This window comes from Setaria italica, chromosome I (genome assembly GCF_000263155.2).
Source record: "Setaria italica strain Yugu1 chromosome I, Setaria_italica_v2.0, whole genome shotgun sequence".
Classification (NCBI taxonomy): Eukaryota; Viridiplantae; Streptophyta; class Magnoliopsida; order Poales; family Poaceae; genus Setaria; species Setaria italica.
In genome coordinates this window covers 12,186,745-12,208,717 of record NC_028450.1, presented here as the reverse complement: position 1 = coordinate 12,208,717, position 21,973 = coordinate 12,186,745, and the positions used below count along the sequence as shown (strand labels likewise).

Sequence of the window (21,973 nt, the reverse complement as noted above, 5' to 3'; positions counted from 1 at the left end):
ATCAAATGTATCAAATACAATCATGGTAAAGAATTGTTTCACCCGTGAATAAAAAATTACTAATGTGGTTGTATCCAAGCATGTGATGTCCTCATCACTACTTCACTAGTATACCTGATAATTGCAATGATGGTTATTAAATAGTCAAAAAAACTCTTGTAGAAACCAAGCTATTTTAATGTTTCCATAAAACAGTATACTTCCCCCTGACTTCTGTGAGAACTACTGTGCAGGTTTTCATTCTTTATCTAACCGTGAGAATATAGCAATAATGACACTTGGACCTGGTATCGTTGCAATCATTCCATTTTCTCCCTTGTTTCTCTAACACTATGGAGACTTCTTATGACAAGTGGCATCCGCAAAGTAATTTATCTTTGGAGTATTTTCTTAGCTTAACTAAATTTGACATTAATTTTGGCTAATTCCTATCCGATCTGCACTACTATATATGTTTGAGAGAAATTAAGCTTGAGGGAAAAGGGAGGGAAAATGCTAAGTTTCTAAAGAACACCATCTGGTTATTCAAAAGTAATACAAATTATTTTTGATGGGGAAACTGACCCTCTTGTCACATTTCAAAAACCGAAGTTCAAGAATACTCAAATATAAAATATAAAACTATTTTAAAAACTTCTTTTTAGAAACCCTCTTGAGCTCTATCTGTCTCCTCCGTCCGGATTGGGGTTCCTATCTGCCTTCCGAAAGCCAGATAGGAGTCACAACTTAGAGCCTATTAAACTCCATTGTATAGCTTACCACGACCTAGCAACTATGCTATCCACTACATATCCTGGCATGCATGCAGTAGCAACCGTGGGCTGCATGCTGCAGGACAGCAGACTCCAATAGCACATAGGAGGCTACAGGTAGGTAATGTGCGCTATTATTTATAATTTTTTTCGAAAGATTTTGTGTTCTCATATATTCAAAATATCAAACTAGTGCACTCAACATTTTAACTAAGTTTATTTCAAATAAACTAGTTCAACATTTAATATGAAAATGTTGAAGTAGCAAAATTGACATAGATCATCCAAAATGTTGATTTTTTAAGATAACAAAATATATTCATATTGGATCTTATTATGTTATATTAATTCTTACCAATACAGTAGTTTAAATGGATTCAAAAATGAATTTGCGGTTTGGGGGAAAAAGTAGTTTGAAGTTTGAAATGGAAAAGAAACACCCACAACAACCATGCCTGGTCAACCTGCGCCATTCGGTCCGTGCATGCATGCGCGTTTGCTGCCTGGTCCACCTCCGGCTGCTGTACTGTTGAGATATGATTGCACGAATCTCAAACATGGTAAGTCAAGTTAAAAAAACTACCGGAAGCTATATAGGATCCCTCTTTTATTGGGCCCGGCTTTCACACCTGGCCCAACCCATTTATCTCAATCCTCCATTTGGCCAGCCCAACTACCGGCCCACCATCCCCTCAAAAAAAAAACCACCGGCCCACCACAGCCCGCCCAGCTTTGAGATTCGTACCAGCGAAGCGATCCTACGGCTCCAACTTGGAATCCCTCACGCTCCGCCGCCGCTGCGCTCTCCCGTGCTCACCCTCCGCCGCTACCTGCGCCTCCCGCTGCCGCTTCTCCTCCCGGCGCCACCGGTCCATCCTGCTGCACCCCGTCCATCTCTCAACTAGGCCGTGCGCTGCTGCCCCTGCCACGTCGTGCGCGCAGCCTCGCGCACACGCCCTGCATCGCCGCTGCCACCGCGGCATGGCCCCTCGCCTGCGCTTGCTCCTCACCCCACCGCGCACTGCCTCCTGTGCCGCCGTCCTCACCTGCGCGCGGCTTATCCTGGCGACGGAGAAATCAGGATCCGGCATCACGGCCGGATCCAGCAGCCACGAAGGAGAGGCGTGCAGGAGCGGGCATGACTACACCGAACTGGCTGAGCCCACGACGGCAGCAGCGCTCTAGCATTTCGAGTCTCCTGCCATGGCTCCAAAAAAACAAACCCAGGTTAACTTGGCAATCTGAATAATGCTTTGCTGACTTCATGAGCGATGATTGTATAGTACTGTCCGGAATAGTTTAGGACTATACCTTCTCTTTTATTGAAAATGCATAATCATTGGAACCTCTGCTAACGACGACCATTATTGTCTTTTGCGCATGATAAATGGATTAGGTCTTAGGAAGGTATTTGTTTTTGACTCCCACATGTACCAAATAGTTAGCTCAATTTGGAGAAGATGGAATCAGATTTTATTCTGGTTCAATCGCCATTGCTGCCTCAGTTTCTCACTCAGTGAAACAAGATGGGAAGCATGGAAGCGCCGCTCCTCACTGTGAAGGACACCGAGCAAAGGGTCGAAGCACACGCTGAGGGCTCGTTCTGGAGTGAAGTGAAAACGCAGTTGTACCTGGCCGGGCCACTTGTCGCCGGGTACCTCCTGATGAACATCACCCAGATGATCTCGATCATGTTCGTCGGCCACCTCGGCAAGCTTGAGCTCGCCAGCGTCTCCATTGCCACCTCCTTTGCCGCAGTCACAGGCTTATGCGTGCTGGTAAACATCCCGGCCCTCAAATGTATATTTTGTTCACTTCCGATGATACTGAATACTCATCGAGGGCAACCGGCGACCTTTTTCAGGCGGGGATGGCAACCGGCCTCGACACACTGTGCGGCCAGGCGTTTGGTGCGGGACAGCACCATCTCCTCGGCGTGCACAAGCAGTGAGCGGTGCTTGTGCTCACTCTGCTGAGCATCCCGGTCGCCGTGCTGTGGGCCTACGCCAGCAAGATCCTCTCTTGGTGCGTCCAGGACCCGGAGATCGCCACCGCCGCGGGGAGCTATGTCCGGTGGCTGATCCCATCGCTGTTCGTGTTCGTACAATGCAGTGCCATGTCCGTTTCCTGCAGATGCAGAGGCTCGTCCTGCCGGTGATGCTGTGCTCTGGCACCGCAGCCCTGGGGCCTGGGCCACCCTGCTGTCTGCTGGCTGCTGGTGAACAGGCTCGGTCTGGGCAGCAAAGGCGTGGCTCTAGCCAATGCCGTCTCCTACCTGGTTAACCTGTCATTGATGGCGCTCTACATCAGGCTCTCACCATCCTGCAAGGCCACCTGGACGGGCTTTTCTGGTGAGGCGTTCCGTGGTATCCCTGGCTTCTTGAAGCTTGCTGTGCCATCTGCTGCCATGGTCTGGTAAGGGAACATTTGATGCAATGCAATTCCTATGTGACTGATCATCCTCACTGCCATTGTTATATAAAACTGACTACAGCATGGAGTGGTGGTCCTTTGAACTCCTGGTGCTCCTCGCTGGTCTTCTCCCCAGTCCAAAGCTTGAAACTGCTGTGCTGTCCATCTGGTGAAAATTGGTGCTCACTTCTAGCAACCCTCCTTGTTTGCTCTTGGATTGCTCTGACTGCTGTGATTCTTGCAGCCTGCACACTATCACTATCACGTTTGCATCAATGGTGCCAATTGGACTTGGTGCAGCCTTAAGGTCATTCCGAAGTCTGAACAAAAGATGCTGAAGACAATTGTCTTTTAGTATACATATCACCGAGTGCATAATTATTTTTTTCACATCGTATTTCTATACAGCACACGTGTTTCAAATGAGCATGGTGCTGGCCGACCCCATGTCGCTCATCTGGCAACTCAGGTTGTCATGTTCTTGGCATTCTCAGTATGTGTCTCAGAAGGGATTCTGATGGTGTTGGCAAGGAATCTACTGGGGTATGCATACAGCAACGACGAGGATGTGGCAAAGTACGCTGCTAGAGTGATGCCTGTCCTTGCAGTGTGCATCTTGTTTGATGGCCTGCAGACTGTTCTTTCAGGTAAACAAGATACACACATTTTGGACCATAGAGCAAATAAACAAATAGGTACATTTGATGCCCATAGAAACCATAGAACATAATGTCCTAGTACAGGTAAACAAGTACAAGATGCTTAGAACTGCTCCCAGGAGTTTTCTCTTTAAACATCATTGGGGCATTATATTGAACTTAAGCTAATATATGCCTACTGGTGGAGAGTCAAATTTAGAACATTGATAACATATGGCTCTACTTTAATTTGTAGGTGTCGTGAGGGGTTGCGGCCGGCAAAAGCTCGGTGCTGTGATCAACCTTGTGGCCTATTATGTTGCTGGTATCCCTGCTGCATTCTTTTTCGCCTTTGTATGCCATCTTGGAGGAATGGTAATATTATTTTTGGTTATTACTTCCTTGTGTAAACATGAGACGTTTATGAAAAGAGGGATCTTAAAATACAATCCGGGTTTACACTCTCAACAGGGGCTCTGGTTTGGACTCCTATGCGGATTGGTGGTGCAGATGCTCCTGCTTCTATCGATTTCCATTTGTACCAACTGGAACGGAGAAGTAAGCATATATATATGTTTAAGATTCTATCAAATTTGTTTAGTTGCCCTCAACTTGTTCTCAGAGCTGTTAGTTGGGTTTCCAGGTATTGAGGGCAAAGGACGGAGTTTTCAGCTCTAATCTTCTGGTAGATACATGGCAAAACATGAAATGTCAGTGAGCAAACAAATGAATGATGTCCTGTCTGGAATACGCTTGATTGAGAAAACCATTGAGGCAAGAAGGGATTATGTTGGTCCTATTGCTCCAGTTGCTAGCAATGATGGTTATTTGAAATAATTGTAGTAGAACTTGAGCTACCTTTTGTGTTTACCAAAACAGAATGCCTTTTTTTGGCTCAAGAAGAAAGACATCTGCAATTATATTAAACAACCAGTTACGGGCATATCCGTAGGCTTATTAAACAACAGGTGTTTTACCTCTTCATTTACTGTAACAGTTGCTACAAACATACGGAGTATATCTCGGTTAGCACTCTTGTTTAGCCACGACCCTGGTCCCCTGTCTAGCGGGTGGGTGTATGCACACTAGTGGCCTATCTTTTTTCTTTATGATTACCAGTGGCCTATCTTCAGACGGTCCAGGTTCAACAATGTAATAATATTTCAATACTATGTCAGTTTATAATACTGGGTTTTGAACTTTTGATAATGACAAGCTAACTATTTTCTTTAACTAATTAGTTTGTCATAAATATCATATATTTTAAAACTAAGGGGGTGCAAACAAATGATGACTACGTATCTCTCGGTGATATGCTGAAGAACTTTTGGGTCTCCGACTCCGTCATGCTTATGTATAAGAAGAATAATAAAAGGAAGCATACCGTTGTCATTTGCCTCTATTAAACAGTACGTTCATTTAGGTTGTTGTTTTGGTCCTCACATGTACAAAGTAGTTTAGGCGCATAAGGTTTGGTTCAAGCTGGCTTGACATTGCAAAATACTTTAGGTCCCTATGGTTTGTCAGGATGTGCTAAGTATCCCTAAATATTATTGCGCCAATCTACGAGCTGGTTGCAAGAGCAACCACATCGTTGTTTCCAAGCGAGCCTACTCATATAGGACATGAGCATATTCAAAACTTGAGGGGTAGACAAAGTCTCTTAGCAATATGCTGCCCGTGTCAGGATCAGACAGATCCGGACCAGAATTCGGAGATCGAAGTGGAACTCGAGCCAAGAACAAAGGGGAAAAACGTGGATTCAGTAGCAACAGCAGTAGCAATTAACGGAGGATAAACGGGGTTCAGATACACATAGAGGCTGAAATACTACTACTGCTAAGATAGAGATAATAGTTAGGGTTTCTTGTTCTTTGATGATTCCTTACAGACTGGGTCCTTGAGCTAATAAAGCAGGCTCAGGAGTAAAAGTAAATGTAAAACAACTTTAACAGAGAATAATTGTTCCACGTCCTCAAATATAGATGAAAACGGCGGGGCGAAGTAAATGAATATTAGCCGTGGGATGTGAAATGAATGGCATCCATGAAGTTGAAACGTTTATTGGACGCCGATATACTGTGTCTTCTCTTTGCTTAACCGAATGGCGAGTGAATTAATAACTGAAACACTCTGCTCTGCCTGATCTCGACAGCCAGGAGCGGATCCAACATGGGGTTGGGGGTGGAGCCCCCCTAGGCCCCTACCCTCATAGATCCAATGTAGCCCCCTAGAAATTTTAAGCATGGATGAAGGGGGGACAAGAAAAGGAGGAAGAAGAAAGAAAAGAGAGAAAAGAAGGAAGAAGAAGAAAGAAAACAGAGGAAGGAGGAAGAAGAAGGAGAATGAGACGATGAGCCCCCTAATTTGTGGAGTAGGATCCGCCCCTGCTAATAGCCTGCCCGCTAACCTCCAGCACCAAAGGAGGGATTACAAGATCTACTAAGACGAGCATACCAGATGATACTGAAAACTTGATATTTGTTGACGAAGTTTGATCGAAACCTACATTCTTAGATCATGACTACGATGCTCCTCACAAAAATCATTTATAACACTAGTCTCTCCATGTTTCTACACTGTGTTGTTAGGAGTCTATCATTATATGTCATTATGGTTACAATAATGGTCTCATATTATATTTAAAAAAACAAGATACAAGAGTTCACTCCAACTCCATCCTACTACTATGCCAGAATTGATTTGTGCTGGCTCAGAAAATTTAGCGTGCTAGCGGGCGTGATTGGCGCTCACCAGCACAAAGCTTCCCTGGGCCGGCGCGGGAGCACCCGTCAGCAGAGATGCCACTGTGCTGGTGGGTGACATAAGCACCCGCCAGCACAGATCCCGCCCAGATAAGGCCATGGACAACTTCTTCCGCAACTAACCTTCTATTTGGAGCTTGCCCGAGAGGAGCTCGGGAAAAGCTCCAAAAACACCAAATCTAAGGGGGAAGGTTTTGCTCTTGATTTCTTTGGAGGAGGTGGCTATATAAGGTGAGTTTGTGCTATTCCAACCCTCTTTTTCAACTTGCATCCATCATTTCTAGCTTCATTAGGTTGTCATCTAGATCTAGATCTAGACCTAGAAGAGAGAGGAGGGAAGAGAGAGAAAATAATTAGAGATGGAGAATTTTTGTAAATAAAATTTTATGATCATATTATAACCATTGCAATGCTATGTTTGTCACTTTAATGTAATATAGAATTGAGTTTGATTATATGTTTTCTACTTATTAGATCCATAGTTTTAATTCATGAGGTTGATTGAAAATAATATATAATTGAGTTTGATTTTTTTATTCCTACTTATTAGTTATTACATCCATAGTTTAATTGAGTTTCATTTAATGTAATATAGAATTGAGTATGATTAATTTACTATAGAATTAGTTTTGATTATTTTTCTTCATACTTATTGATTATTGCACCCATATCTCATTAAATTAGTTAATATAACATAGAATTGTTGTTGTAGTACTTAAAGATGGATCATAGGGTATGGATGTATGGCATATGGAGATATTCGCATATATTCATGTCAGAGGTATTGAAGTTTGTCGAGACTGCGGAGAAGCACGCTCGCAGTTGCAAGACAAAGCAAATACGTTGTCCGTATTTTGACTGCAGCAATAATATTGTATGGGAGGATATTGATGTCATCAAGAGACATTTAATAAAGTGAGGTTTTGTGGATGGATACACAATTTGGTCCCACCATGGTGAGGCAGGAGGTACTTTCAACAACACAGACATCAACACTGACTATGATGAAGTAGGTGGTGATGATGCAAACGAAAATGATCATGTTATGATGGATGATGATTATGACTGTGGAGATCAAAATGGTGATCAAATAGATACGCGTGTGGAACCATAGGTGGACGAGAAACGTGATGTTGATATGGAGGACATGTTTCGCCACATTGAACCATAAGTGTTGCTAGGGAGTGCTAAAGGGTTAGAAAATGTTAAGACACTTAATAAGGCAGCAAAGGATCGGGCTTTGGGAAGAGTGGACAATCTTGTGTTTCATCCTTCATCTTCTGATCCTGAAGGCTAAATTCGGCTGGTCAGATAATAGTTTCAACAATCTCCACTCTCCTGGGCAAATTGCTCTCGAAGCCTAACTTTGTGCCAAAAAACACATACGAAGCAAACAAGATTATCAATCCATTGAACATGAGTGTGTAAAGAATATATGTGTGCAAGAACCACTGCATATTGTGCCGCAATGAGTACGCAACATTGGAAAAGTGTCCAAATTGCGATGCTAGCCGTTACAAAAGTAATGCCGATTTCTGTGAGGACTATGCCGGTTCCTCCATTGGGAATAAGAGGAATAAGGGTGCAAGGAAAAGTGCTGGTGCTCAAGTGGAGGACGAGTCCTATATAGGTACTGACACGACGACTCAGCGCAGAGTCCCTACCTTGGTGATGTGGTACTTGCCAGTGGTGGACCGTCTGAACCATTTGTTCTCAAACCCAATGACCGTTGAACTGATGACTTGGCATGCTGATCACCCAGTAAAGGCTGACGGAAAGCTTCGACATCCTTCCGATGCTCACCAGTGGAGGACCTTCAATGCCAATCATCCAGAGTTTTTAGATGAAAAAAGGAATGTACAGTTCGCGTTGAGTATAGACAACATGAATCCGTTTGGTGAAAGAAGCAGCACACACGGCACATGGCCAATGTTGATGACCATATACAACCTTCCCCTATGGCTATGTCACAAAAGAAAGTTTCTTTTGCTAACCATTCTCATACAAGGCCCGAAGCAACCTGGCATTGAGATAGATGTTTTCCTTGAGCCACTGATGGAAGATATGCATAAGCTTTGGGAAGATGGGGTTCAGATGTGGGATGAGTACAGACATGAGCATTTTCCCTGACAAGTCAGGTAAAAGGTAAGATAACATCTAAAGTTTGCTTGGATAAAACATTATATGTGTACTTTAAGGGATTTATGAAGATAGTGTCCATGTGGCATAGGCTCTTCTTATTGAAGATGCACAAATACCGCAGGATGAAGGAATTTTTTCTGGCACCAATGAGAATGATTTTGCTCCACAACCAGCTACGGGAAGAATAGTATTTGAAATGTTTAAACTCAGTAAGCAGTCATTAGGTGGTGTTGATAATTCAAAAATAGGAAGGAAGTAGGCTGAAACTACAGACATTGCCGATGTGCCGTTTAAGAAGATGTATCTTCTTTAAGTATTTGCCATATTGGCGAGAGCTGGCGGTGCGCCATGCCATTGATGGGATGCATCTTTAGAAGAATGTGTTCGATAGCACCATCGGATTCTTGAGCTTATTAGGCAAGGCAAAGGATGGACTAAAATCACATAAGGATCTGGTTGACCTTCAAATCAGGCCAGAGCTCCCCCGCAAGAACTTCCTAATGGTAAGCAATACCTTCCCCGGCTAGCTAGAACTTAACACCAGATGAGAGATTGGCTATGTGCAAGTGCTTGAGCGGGTTGAAAGTGCCGATCGGATTCTCATCCAACATCCGGTCATTAGTCTCATTGAAGGACATGATGCTTGCTGGCTATAACTCTCATAATTGCCATGTGATGATCACAATTTTTCTTACTATTGCGATCCGGGATATCAAACCAATATTCGTTAAGATGGTCACACGGATGTGTTACTTCTTCAACGTGATTTCGCAAAAAGTGATCAATTGTGTCGAGTTGGCTAGGCTTCAACTATTTGTGTTGGAAACTCAGGCCCAGCTTGAGATGTGCTTCCCATTGTCCTTTTTTGATATCATGGAACATCTCATGGTCCACATGGTCCAGCAAATAACTGAACTAGGGCCTACGTACTTCCATCAGATGTGGACATACGAACGGTTCATGTCGACTCTCAATGTATACATGAGAAATAAGACCTTTCCAAAGGGCAGCATGATCAAGAGCTACTATATAGAAGAGAGTATTGATTGCTGCATAGATTACATAAAAGATAAAAGAGCTATTGGTTTACTAGAATCTTGACACGAGGAGAGATTGTCCGGGAGTGGTACCATTGGAATGAAAAGATTTATCCATAAGGACAACCAGCAATTGGAGAAAGCACATTCAAGCATTCTACAACAGCTCGCAATAGTGGAGCTCTTCATCGAGCAACACCTAAATGAGTTATGTGGAGAAAGCAATAGCCGCTCGGAGGATTGGATCATCAAAGAGCAAAAGCATCATTTCCCATCATGGTTGAAGGACCATGAGCAGCTATTTGAAGGAAATTCCACAGACGAAGTAAGATTGACCAGGTTGGCGTTTGGCCCATCAAGCAATGTCACCTCATGGCGAGCATATGAAATTAATGGATACACATTTTATACCACTGTAAAGGACAACAAAAGCATGGCGTACCAAAATAGTGGTGTTAGCATAGAGGCAATTGATACATCCAGATAGAACATAACTTACTACGGTTTCATAGAGAAAATATGAAAACTTGACTATGGAGAGAATATCTGGATCCCCGTCTTTCGGTGCTAATGGGTCAAACACCCGAATGGCATTACAGATGACAATTATGGGTTGACACTTGTAGACCTAGCCAATGTAGGTTACAAAGATCACCCATGGATACTCACTGAGCGTGTCACATAGGTATTATACATAACTGACCCTACAAATGCAAAGAAGCACATTGCCATCTATGGAAAACAAAGGATCCTTGGATTTGAAGGTGTAGTGGACATTGAGGATTACAATCAGTATGAGGAACTGGACATGTTCAAAGACCATGAACGAAGAATCAAACGTGTTGAAGCAAGTATTGATAATTCCATAAAGCCATGGTTACATAGTGAATGTGAAGGAAGAATCGTTAAAGGATAAATTAATATTTCTTATTAGTTATGTTGTAAGACTTATTGATTATCTTGTAAGATTTTATGAATGTGGATTAGACTTTATTATCTTGTAAGACTTTATTAATGTGGATTCGACTTTATTATTTGTAACTAACCGCCAACATAAGAAAAGGGTAAGGGTACATCCATACCAGAATACAATAATGCAAGTTCATACATCAATACTTAAGGTCTTAGAGAGAACAAGTTCAAATCCATAAGAAATGGGTAGGGGTACATCCATGCAGTTACATATTTCATACTCCGTGTCGCTTCCTGTCGGGACTACTCCCCAGACCCACGAGTAGGCCTCGGACGGCGCACTAAGGGACGTACTCGGACGTGATCAGAACAAGGATGGGCGTATCCTACTCGAACTAGTCTTGTATGTTTATGGAAAACTACTCGGGACCATACCAAGTAGAACTCTGTAATAGTACCCGACTAGGACTCAGACTTGTAACCCTGCCCTCCCGTGTATATAAGGCTGGGCAGGGACCCCCCTCAAACAACAATCCTCAAGACCAGAACATACATCAATACAAACCAACACACAGGACGTAGGGTATTACGCGATCTAGCGGCCCGAACCTGTCTAAATCGTGTTCCTTGCGTCACCATTGATTCCTTGATTCTCGACGACCCTTACCGCATAAAAGACCACCTAGGGTACCCCCTAGGCGGGTTGCCGGTCTAAAACACCGACAGCTGGCGCGCCAGGTAGGGGAACTTGTCGAGTTTCTCAACGCGAACTCAATGGCGAAAGTCATCATCAGGCCCGTCTTCTTCCTCGAAGCCGGCACCACCTTTGTCTTCGGATCCTAGCTCTGCGTCGCCGAAGGCTCGGGATCGTTTCGGTGCCAGATCGTCGACACTCAGGAGAAGAAACCAGAAGAAGTGACTAGGAAAAATCAAGATTTCAAAGTCAACAAGCTCAAGTTCGACTACGCGTCGGATTCGACTTCGCCTCGGACTACTCCAACATCTCACTCAAGGGTCGAGCTCCGCCGACCCCAGTACTCAGGGTCGGGCGAGGCGGAGCCTCCCTCGAGGTCGGGCGAGGCGGAGCTACCCTTCCACAGGGTCGGGCTCCGCCGACCCCAGGCCTTAGGGTCGGGCGAGGCGGAGCTACCCTTCCACAGGGTCGGGCTCCGCCGACCCCAGGCCTCGGGTCGGGCGAGGCGGAGTATCGTTCAGGGGTTAGGCTCTCCCGACCCCAGGACTCGGGGTCAGGCGAGGCAGAACTACTCTTCCGAAGGGTCCGGCCCTCCCGACCCCAGGACTCAGGGTCGGGTGAGGCGGATTTCCACTCAGGGTCGGACTCGCTTCGGATTCGGCGGCCCTAGTCAGCATCCAAATCAGTCTCAACTTCAAGGCGGTTCCCGCACGGACTTCGCAGCGCGACAAGAGTCTACCAAGATTTTCTTGCTCGAACCCGAGTTGAACTCAGGCATGACGAGGACGTTGACTCCGACTCATGCTACTCACCAGAAATACCATTATCTGGTCCAGCCCAAGGGTTGGTAATAACTTCGACACCACAAGACAGATTCATCCACTGGCCAAGATTGCGACCATCTTTCCTCGACCACGACTACGACTCACGTCTCGTCGCCCATATAGACAACCTGCCATACCAAGAAGGCGTTCCACTTACATCCAACCACGAAGGAAGCTACACAGAGATTGCTACATCAAGTTTCGGAAGCTACTACCCGGACAGGGAGATACTTGTTATTACTCCAGTTAACAACCCGGGTACTAGCCAGAATAGAACCCCCAGGCGACTAGCACAAGTCGACAACATCTCTGACGATGAGTCTACAGCCGACAATGAAACTCCCGAACAGCGCAACCAACGAAGGGCGCGCAATGCCACTCGAGCTGAGCGTCGACAATCGATGGCTACAAATATCCCTATTACAAATCTTGAACGGGCTTTCAACGCAGTCCAGGCTCTGGAGCACAATACTCCACTCGCGGCTATCGCTTCAATCAACATTTTGACAACTCTGATGCCTCAAGATAAGGATAATCTAGCCACAGCTCAACTCGTGCAGCGGGGCAACGGACTAATCGCACAACTCGCGGAGCAAGCTTACAAGCTCCTTGACAAAGAATCACCAATCCTGTCTGTTCCTCGCATTACAGACGGAAGCAAGATCCAGTTCAATGGCTCCGCTGTTACTCGCTAGCCGTCCAAGCAGCCGGAGGCAACAACGACACTAAAGTCATTCATTTCCCCATATGCATGGAACCCGCACCACTGACCTGGCTCGAGTCACTCAAACCCAAGTCCATCGACTCCTGGGCAGACTTGACAAAAGCGTTTACCAACAACTTCGCTGGCTCCATGGCTAGACCAGGCAACAAGATTGACTTACAACAGATTAAGCGGAAAGAGGGCGAGACCCTGCGCGACTATCTACGATGGTTCTTCGAAAAGAAGGCTACCATAGTAGACATCTCCGAAGCAGACGTCATCGAGTGTTTCCAAACCGGACTCTATGATCGACGAACATACCAAGACTTCGGTCGCCGACGGCCAGCCGATGTCAAAGAACTCAAACTCATGGTGCAACAGTGGGCCGATGAAGAAGACAAAGAACGCGAACGGTTCGGTTCCCACCGTAACCGCGGACGCGACAACACCCACAACAATGACACAGATAAAACTCGTCATAACGATGCTCGGAATTCCTATCCAGGTAATCATAATCGCAAAAGGAAGCCCGACAACACTGTTGCTGCCATGACCAGCTCCGGGAAAAAAGGACAGCGCAGAAACGACGATGGACCAACCTTCACGGAGCTACTCAAAAAGTAGTGCCCATGGCACCCGACTAGCAAGCACTCCGCATTGGACTATTACAGCATGCGCCGAGTCATGCAAGACTTGCCAGCACCACCAACTCCTGAAGAGTACGCCAAAAACAGAGACAAGGGTAAAAAAAAAGCCCGCAATGACGAAGATGAAGACGGCGATTTCCAACCAGTCTGAAAAACCGTCAACGTCATTTTTGGTGGTATCCCTGGCACAGCATCCAAGCAAGCCAACAAACTCGTACTCAGGGAGATCATGGCCATCGAGCCGACGGACCTCACACCTCTAAAGAGGTCGGAAGTTCCAATTTCTTTCAGCAGAAAGGATCAATGGACAAAATTTTCAGAACCCGGCCGTTTTTCACTTGTCTTGGATCCAGTTGTGGCAGGATCAAAGCTAACCAAAGTACTCATCGACGGCGGGAGCGGCCTCAACGTTATCTTCGCCAAAACATTAAGGAAAATGTGCCTCGATGTCACGGACATGCTTACTCCAACAGATTCACCTTTCTACGGCATTGTGCCCGGAAACGCGGCCATACCACTGGGACAAGTTGTCCTTCAAGTCACCTTCGGAACTAAAGAACATTACCGCACCGAGTACATCAGATTCGAGGTCGCTGACTTCGAGACTTCTTATCACGCTATACTCGGGCGGCCAGCACTTGCCAAGTTTATGGCCATACCACACTATGTCTACCTGGTACTCAAGATGCCAGGTCCTAAAGGAGAACTCACACTCCGAGGAGATCTCCGGAGATCCTACGAGTGCAACACCGAAGCTGTGGAAATTGCTGCGACTACTCAATCTCCTAGTCCCATGCAACAAGTCTTACAGCTTCAAAGAAACTCCATCCAACTGAACTCGAGATCCCGGAAAACAAGTCGGGCTCCACAAAGGTAAAACCCGCCAGCGAGCAAGACTTCAAATCGATCGACCTCCAGACCGGTGATCCTTCCAAGACAGCCCTGATCGGGACAGGGCTGGATCCTAAATAGGAATTCGCGCTCGTCAGTTTCCTTCGGGCTAACCACGATATCTTCGCTTGGAAGCCGGCCGACATGCCAAGTGTGCCCAAGGAACTGATCGAGCATTCCCTCAACATCGATCCCAAAGCTACTCCAAAACGGCAACGACTACGCCAGTTCGCTCAGGACAGACGCGACGCCATCAAAAAAGAGTTAGCCAAGCTACTCGCGGCAGGATTCATCAAAGAAGTCTTCCCTCCCGACTGGCTCGCCAATCCTGTGCTCGTTCGTAAGAAAAACAATGAATGGAGAATGTGTGTTGACTACACCAACCTCAACAAACACTGCCCGAAAGATTCTTTTGGACTACCCCGGATTGATCAAGTGGTTGACTCCACCGCCGAGTGCGCCTTATTATGCTTCCTTGATTGCTACTCCGGCTATCATCAGATAAGCCTCAAAGAGGAAGATCAAGCCAAAACAGCGTTCATCACACCCTTTGGAGCTTTCTGCTACAAAACAATGTCCTTCGGACTCAAGAACGCCGGAGCAACTTACCAAAGGGCTATACAGATGTGATTTGAAAAACAACTTCACCGCAATGTCGAAGCTTATGTTGACGACGTCGTCGTCAAAACAAGACATCAGGAGGAACTCATTGACGACTTGGAGGAAACTTTCTCCAGTCTCCGCGCTTTCCGATGGAAACTCAATCCGACTAAGTGCGTCTTCAGAGTACCCTCCGGCAAACTATTCGGGTTCATCATTAGCCATCGCGGCATTGAGGCCAATCCGGAGAAGATATCAGCCATCACAAACATGCAGGCTCTAGCCAGCATTAAGGATGTGCAGAAACTCATAGGCTGCATGGCCGCTCTCAACCGGTTCATCTCGAGACTTGGCGAACGGGGACTACCCTTCTTCAAGCTTCTCAAACGCCAGGACAAGTTCAAATGGACGGAAGAGGCAGATCAGGCTTTCACACAACTCAAAGACTTTCTGTCAAAGCCTCCTGTACTCACCGCTCTCTCGCCGAACGAGGACTTGCTCCTATACATCTCCGCTACTACTCATGTCGTCAGCACGGCAATAGTAGTCGAACGGTCTAAACCGGGCCACGCTTACAAGGTCCAACGACCTGTCTACTTCGTCAATGAAGTACTCTCGGACTCCAAAACTCGGTATTCACTGATACAAAAGCTATTATATGCTATTCTGATCACCTCCCGGAAGCTGCGCCATTACTTCCAAGAGCACAACATCACAGTCATTTTCGACTTCCCGCTTGGCGAAATTCTCCATAACAGAGATGCCACGGGTAGAATCTCCAAATGGGCAGTCAAACTCAGAGCTCTTACTTTGAGCTTCAAGCTAAGGACAAGCATCAAGTCTCAGGCTTTGGTCGACTTCATAGCCGAGTGGACCGAAAATCAAGTTCCAACTCCAGTCGAACGACCAGAGCATTGGGTAATGTACTTCGACGGATCCCTCAAACTTGAAGGGGCCAGCGCAGGCGTTTTACTCATCTCCCCCAAGGGAGACCAACTCAAATACGTGCTGCAGATATTCTGGGAAGCATCCAATAACAAAGCCGAGTACGAAGCATTGCTACACGGCCTTCACCTTGCAATCTCCCTCGGCATCAAACGACTACTGGTGTACGGCGACTCCCTAGTCGTCATAAACCAAGTCAATGACGAGTGGGACCGAAACAAGGACAACATGGACACTTATTGCAAAGAAGTTCGTAAGCTGGAAAATAAATTCTCCGGCTTGGAGTTCCATCACATCGTCCGCGACAACAACGTTACCGCCGACGTCTTATGCAAAATGGGCTCAACTCGTGCAGAAGTTCCAGCAGGAATTTTCGTACACGAGCTACGCAAGCCATCCATAACTGAATAGGTCACACCGCCAGTAGTCCCGACTACTGACGTCTCCCGAGAGATCATGATGATAGAAGTCGAGTGGAGGACACCCTTCATCGACTACATCAAAGATCACCAGCTACCATCCAACAAGAATAAAGCTGAGCAAATCTCCCGACGAGTCAAGAATTACATTCTAGTCGGAGACAAGCTCTATAGGAAAGGTGCATCATCTGGAGTACTCATGAAGTGCGTCACCAGAGAAGATGGCCAAGAAATCCTAGAAGAAATTCACAGAGGAATCTGCGGCAACCATGCCTCTTTGAGGACACTAGTTGGCACGGCTTTCAGAGCAGGGTTCTACTGGCCAATGGCTCTGGCCGACGCCAAGCAACTAGTCCAGAAGTGCAAAGGTTGTCAATTCTTCACAAAACAGCAACATGTGCCGGCTTACAAGCTAGTCACAATACCTCCAACATGGCCATTTGCCTGCTGGGGGCTCGACATGATTGGCCCGTTACCAACTGCGCCAGGAGGATTCAACAGAGTACTCGTGGCAATTGACAAGTTCACCAAATGGATCGAGGTCAAACCAGTCACTTGCCCAAAGGTAGACCGAGTTCTCGACTTCTTGGATGAAATCGTACATCGCTATGGTTTTCCAAACAGGATTATCACAGATCTCGGGTCTAATTTCAACAATCATGACTTCTGGGAATATTGCGAGAACAGCGGCATCGGTGTCCGCTATGTCTCGGTTGCTCATCCGCGAGCCAACGGTCAAGTCAAGCGTGCTAATGGCATGATACTCGATGCTCTGAAGAAACGACTACATGACGTCGGCAACACCAAAGGCGGCCGATGGCTAAAAGAGTTACCCAATGCCTTGTGGGGCCTACGTACCCAACCGTGCAAGACTACGAGACTATCATCTTACTTTCTGGTATATGGCTCAGAAGCCATACTACCCGCCGACATCATGTGGCAATCACCATCCGTTGAACAATACGACGAAGAGCTTGCAATAGAAACACGGTGAACGGATATAGACAGTTTGGAAGAAACAAGATGCGCAGCTCTAGTGCAATCTACCAGATATCTTGACGGTTTAAGGCGTTATCACGACCGCAACGTCAAGGAAAGATCTTTTAACTCGGGCGATATGGTCCTTAAACGTCAGGATTACATAAACTCAATTCACCATGGGAAGGTCCTTACATCGTATCAAAGGTTACAGGACCCGGATCTTATAGACTCCAAGAGCTCTCAGGAGAACAGGTGCCAAACTCCTGGAATATAGAACACTTCTGTCGCTATTACCCATAGCAGCACTCGAGTACTCAGGACGACTACTCGACTACCGACTTCAAGGGGTGTTCACTTTAACGCGCTATCAATACAACAAGGAAACTTACCTTGATACAAACTCTTCATATCAATCTTTACTGAAACAAGAGTGCATCAAGTTACATGCGAGTACAAGGACTCGGCTCAACAAAGACTACAAGCAACTGCCTACTGGCGGGATGGATTTAAGCCTCAGGCTTTTACTATATCACAAGGCCACTCAGGTCTGCCGACCGCAGGAAGGGCCTACACGCAAGGAAGTCTGGAGCTCTAAGTCAGAAGGCGGGCTGAGTACTGGCCTTTGAGTACTCTCCACAAAATGAGGAATCGTACCCAGAGAAGCACCTACAAACATTTACCATATCAGCTACCGACTACGACTACAATAACAAATTACAGGCACTTACCTGGAGGAGTCGTTTCTTTGGATTTCTCGACCACAGCCAGCGCTCCGCCAGAGGATGATGGTAGGCCGGCACTCCCCGAGCCTAATGTAGCAGCAGGTACCTCCACTGAGCGGATCACGTCTTGAAGCATCGACATAGTAGCTCCAAGACGACCATCGTCAATCTCGAGTATCTCTTCAACAATGAAGTCCTCCAAAGGGATAGATGCTGTAGTCACAGGTTTCGGCACTATTCTTGTCTCCACAGGGATAGTCTCCTCTACGTCCCTGCACCAACAAAGTGTCACTACTTGATTTTAAGACAATCCAACTGCATCCAACAAGACAAGGAGGCTCACCAGGTTGAACGTGGCGGCAGTTGCACACGTTTCTTCTCATCGACAGGTGGCCGAGTACTGCACTGTCTTCTCACCAAGACCTGCAAAATCGAAGTCAAGACCAACAGTACTACTCAATTGAAAACAATCGAAAGAGGCAACGCTTACCACTGGCGATCACATTGGACAGCAAGGTGCCAGTAGCAAGTACTGCTGACACCTCCTTCGCTACTCCAGCAGGTAGCCCCAAAACCGCCTGGTCGGCAATGGGTGGCATGGCAGCCGGAGGAGTTGGCGCAGTTAACTCGGGGGCTACCACAATTCCTGTTGATGGTACCTTCTCCGGCACCGTGTCAACAGCCTCCTCACCGACTTCAGGGTCGGACGCGGCTATTTCTTCAGAGGTAGCCTCATCTACAGCCTTTGCGAACCAAAACAAGATTCACCACATCAATAACGCATTTCAAGCTCCTCAGTAACATACAAGTTATCGACTACATACCTTGGTACCCCGAGACTTTTCAGTGGTTGAAGCAGACTTCGCCGCAGCCATGTTGCGGACTACTCTACGCCTCTTGACAGGAGGAGAAGGCTCGTCCTCCGACTCCTCGATGATGGCTTCCGATTCTTCTTCCAACTGTGCCACGTAGCCGTCAAGAACTCGGGACTTCTAAACAACAAATCGGTGTCAGCAACAAGAATCCCAAGTCAAAGAAGAACAAGTCAGGAAGAAAAACTTACCACTTCTTGCTCATACCAGGATTCATACTGATGAAGGGCTGCAGGGATTACTGGTACTCTCTCATTGTTCTGAAAAACTTAGCCAGCAGCGCCTCCACGTCATCGTCAGAAATGTCCTCCTCAGACATACGTGATGGATCCTTCAGACCTCTGTACTCACTTCCCGGGTGAGCACGTTTCTGAAGTGGCTGGACCCTTCTCTTCAGGAAGCTGGCTGCCACATTGATGCTAGTCAGACCGAGTGCTTTCAACTCGGTGATCTGCTGCATCTGAAGATCAAGCTCCGAGGTATCCTCAGGCTCGCTTATCCAATTTTCCGCATGCTTGGGCGCGTGACCAATCACCACAGGCAGGCGAGGATCATGGTTCCCGATGTAGAACCACCTTTTCTTCCAATCCCCATGGGAGTCGGTCAGATTATACTCAATATATGCATTCGAGTTCCTAAGTTGGAACCCGACGCCTCTAAAGACCTCTGTCCGCTGGGTATTCGGCTGAGGCTTTCAACAGAACAATTTCCTGAATAACTCGAGACTTGGAGGTACTCCCAGGAAAACTTCGCACAGATGTACAAATATAGCCATGTGCAGTACTCCATTGGGATTCAAGTGGACGAGCTAAAGATTGTAGTACTCGAGAATACCTCTGAAGAAGTCGGAGGTAGGCACGACCAGTCCCCTTTCCACGAAGTGAGCAAGCATCACCGTCTCCGCCGGATGTTCCTCAAACTGCCATGCATTGGGAAATGCGGGGCGCCACTGCACGATTTCTTTCGGCTGAAGGAGCTTGGGATCGACTAGCGCTTGGACTGCTTCCTCCTTCATCACCGAGTGTTGCCAAGTTGCCTCAGGTGGCGGCGGAGCAGTCTAGTTCGTCGGCCCCACCTTCGGCGCCGGCAGCACCAATTCCTTCCCCTTCTTGGATCTGACCTTAGCCGTCGCCGGAGCCTTGCCTTGGATCTTCTCAGGTTTCTTGCCCATCTTCTTGGAGCGCATTCGATGGACTCGACCTCAAGTTCAGAAAGAGGCTTCCACTCGGATCTATTCTCAAAAAGCAGCAATGGCGGAGGTGGCAGCACTGGCGTCGGCGACACAACGAGCGAAGGCACAGAGGAGGAGAAAGAAACAGATCTAATGCCCGTACGACGTCACAACAATCGAAAAGGGGGCTTTCCAGATTTATCTCCGCCGGCTCCGGATTTGACGCGTCAGTTGCGCAACGGACAGATTAAATCGCGTATTAATCGCAATAAACACCCAACGGTTACTACATTCAACGGATTGCTGACCACTTCAACGACAGGAATCGCCTAAGTGCTCGGGGGCTGCGGGTACCGTATCTGTTGGTCAGTTTTTTCTTTTTTAAGATCTCCGAGGGTAAAATGGACAAAAGCTGGTTTGACCCTAAGCCTGATTCTTCGACTCAACCTAAGGCTCGGGGGCTACTCCATATGGAGTGCGATTGACATCGCACTACCATATAAAATTACACAGGAACAGAGACAACTCGAAGCTGCAGAAAGAGTACCTTCCAGCCACGCGACAGTACGTGGGCACTTCAGTCCGCAAAACTACTCGGGTAGTGCCTGCAGTGCCCAAGACTATGCCGCACGACTACAAAGTACTCGGGGGCTTGTCGGGACTACTCTCCAGACCCACGAGTAGGTCTCAGACGGCCCACTAAGGGACGTACTTGGACGTGATCAGAACAAGGATGGGCGTATCCAACTCAGACTAGTCTTGTATGTTTATGGAAAACTACTCGGGACGATACCAAGTAGAACTCTGTAATAGTACCCGACTAGGACTCAGACTTGTAACCCTGCCCTCCCGTGTATATAAGGCCGGGCAGGGACCCCCCTCAAACAACAATCCTCAAGACCAGAACATACATCAATACAAACCAACACACAGGACGTAGGGTATTACGCGATCTAGCGTCCCGAACCTGTCTAAATCGTGTTCCTTGCGTCACCATTGATTCCTTGATTCTCGACGACCCTTACCGCATAAAAGACCACCTAGGGTACCCCCTAGGTGGGTTGCCAGTCTAAAACACCGACACTTCCTTAAATATAGAACATAGTTAAGGTCTCCAATATTCCAGCTTAGAACTTCATAAAAAAAAGTTAGAGCACTGATGGGTGCCCTCTCCTTTGCTTCACATGGCTGATCACATACACTACCATAAATCTTGAACAATAGAGAGGTAAACTAATGTGGCCTGTAGAAAGTGAGGTGAGCCTAGAGCTTCCAATCTCTAGTGAATATGGGGTTTCCACCCATGTAAGTCAAATCCAACACATCCAAGACTTAAGCTAGAATCGCACAAAAGCTCGTTGCCGCATTGGTAGTAACCGAGAGATCCTAAAAGATGATAATAACATGATGAAAGTTAAAAGATGTAACATAACAATAGTTAAAACAATGATAAAAGAATGTTCCATACCATGTCATGTTGATTAAGCAGACAAAGCCTCTCAATAGTCACAATCATATTGCTTTCTTTCTCCTCGAGCTGCTTTATTAAAAAATATGACAAGTCTGGCACAAAGTACCCATGATACTTAAGCTGCTATAGGCAGGCCTCCACGGCGGTCCCATCAAAAGTTACCCTACTTAGTACTGCTTGACCCCATGCGGCATTTGAAACCATGGAGATGGCCTCTCCTGGTGACTTCGAGGTGAAATTTGTTTCTTGAATTGAAAAGAGATATGTTGAGAGACCAAGTTGAGAAGTGCCTTGGTCTATTTGTGATGAGTGATTGACTATATGATTTGAGGCTTTACCGGTTGAGTCCATATTCCATATATACTTGATTATGCT

General features: G+C 46.6%; 1 pseudogene; it reads left to right on the top strand.

The window, feature by feature from the left end:
- The first annotated feature begins 1,540 nt into the window (after nucleotides 1-1,540).
- On the top strand, nucleotides 1,541-5,003 carry LOC101786369 (annotated as a pseudogene).
- The last annotated feature ends 16,970 nt before the right edge of the window (nucleotides 5,004-21,973 follow it).